Source organism: Microtus oregoni, unplaced genomic scaffold (genome assembly GCF_018167655.1).
Source record: "Microtus oregoni isolate MIOR12 unplaced genomic scaffold, Mior012 000001F_ref0000356, whole genome shotgun sequence".
In the NCBI taxonomy this organism is placed as follows: Eukaryota; Metazoa; Chordata; class Mammalia; order Rodentia; family Cricetidae; genus Microtus; species Microtus oregoni.
In genome coordinates, this window is record NW_024543060.1 from 18,883,007 (window position 1) to 18,885,205 (window position 2,199).

The 2,199-nt window shown below is 40.1% G+C and overlaps 1 pseudogene; it reads right to left on the reverse strand.

Annotated features, from left to right (window-relative positions):
• Positions 1 to 883: 883 nt before the first annotated feature.
• LOC121458622 lies at positions 884 to 1,691 on the reverse strand (annotated as a pseudogene).
• Between the last annotated feature and the right edge of the window lie 508 nt (positions 1,692 to 2,199).

Consider the following 2,199-nt stretch of genomic DNA (forward strand, 5'->3'; position numbering starts at 1 on the left):
TGTATTGGTTTCTTTCTTTATTATTAAGAATTTTTTAATACAATCTTTTCTCATTTTACCTGACTATACCCATTTCCACTACCTCCCCTCCTGCCCCTTCTTCCACCTTCCTCTACCCCACCTCCCAATCCACTCCTCAGAAAGGGTACGAATTCCCATGGGTAGTCAACAAAGTCTGACACTTCACTTCGAGGCAAGACCAACCCCCTCCCCATATTTAGGCTGAGCAAGGTATTCCTCCAAAAAGAATCTGCTCCCAGATGTCAGTTCAAGCACTAAGGAAAACTCCTGGTGGCCCCATAGACGGTCCAAGCCTCACAACTGTCCTCCACATTCTATGGGCCTAATTTTGCTTCTCTGCAGGTTCCCCTGCTATCAGTCCAGAGTCAGTGAGCTCTCACTAGTTAGCTATCTGTTTAATGACCAATTCCTGAAATATTTAACGTCTAAAAAGACAAAGTTAAATTTCCTTGGTTTAAAGTTTTGGTGATCCTAGTCTGTGACTTGTTGGTCCTACTGTTTTGTTTTGGTTTATTAATGTATTTATTTACTTTTGGTTTTGAAGTTATTTTTAGTCAAAGAAAAAAACAGGCTTTCCAAGGGTGACAAAGTGAACTGAAGGTCAGAAGGAAGCTGAGTATGGGTTTATCATATGCTCTTAGTCCAAAGCCTGGGAATGAGATCCAAGCTTTCCCAGGAACTGACTGGATCACCAGAGGCATTCCTTGTTGGGGTGGGCAGAGCTGCCCTTGATCGATGGCATGGTCTTCATGGCACTCAGGCAACCACTACATGCCCCCTGGCTTGACTAACACTATTATTCTGGGAGAATTAATTAAATTAAATTAAATTAAGGAATGGCATAGGAAGCTGAGATGGTGGCTTATTCAGTTGGATCCTGACTCACGACCAGGAAATAGTCTTTATCTGGTGCAACCATAATTTCGTTTTTCTTGGCGTGAATCCGGAGGAAGGTTAGGCCACTCTGGGTGTCAGTTTCATGCATAGTGCTCATGCCTTCAAGATGAAGTCGTACATGAGGTTGGCATATTGTATATTGTATAGTAGTGGGATTGTCCATGGTGATCTTGATGAAATGGCTCAGTGTTCACCATGATGATTCCCTGCACTCCTTTCTGGCTCTGAAGTCTCTCGAGTGTTTCCTCCACCTTATCTCGGACCAATCCAGCAGCTCCGAGTCATCAACACTCAGGGAGTTCCCCTGGTCGTACTGTTTTGAGACTGTAGTGAGACAACCATGACAAGAGTATGACATGGAAGAAAACTGTGCCCCTCTTGATGAGCCAAGAAACGAAGTATAAAGAGAGATGGAAACTCACAGACTGCAGAGACTTCAAAACATCCCACTAGTCTCTGCCTCTTCAAGTTTCCACTCGAATATACTTGAATATTCCACTCAGGATGTAACACATGACTCTATAGGGGGCCATTCTCAATCCCAACCACAGCAGTGGCCTCTATTGTAGTCCCTGGCACTTTGTTCGTAGTTATATGGCATGACTATGGTGATTTTCTGGTTTTCCCATTTGTTTCTTCTGCACTCTGTGACCTCTCTAGCAACTAGTGCAGTGTCCGGCAGAAAAGCCATGGATGCTTTCAAAAGTTGGTTCTTCAGAGCACCTTGCTTAGCTCCATTTGTGTTTTTTTTTCCTCATTACCTTCTTCACCATCTTCATTTTCTTTCAATCCAGTTGTCACAATGTTGATGGAACAGGGGGGTCACTATGTTAGTGAAATAAGGGAATAAAGGAAAAAATAAACCCCACAAAATTCCACTCATATATAGAAACTAGAAAATTATTTCATTCCATAGAGAGCAGAATAGTTGTTACTATAAGCCAGGAAGAGTTAGAAAGAAAGGAGAAAAGGAGATTCCTACCAAAACACACTTAGAGAAGAAGTTTTAGTATTCTACAGCACAGTGGACTATGATTTAAAATAGCATATTATATATATATATATTATAATAGCTAATTTTATAGATATCTTATAATATATAAGCTATATATCTTATATATAATATATATCATATATAATAGAAGATTGGAGATGTAGTTTAGTGGTAAGGTAAGGCACTTATTCTACAAAAATAAATGCAATATAATAGCAGCAATGACTAAAACATACCTAGGAATTCAAGGTTGCACAGCACAAAGAAATGTTAAATATTTAAAGAGA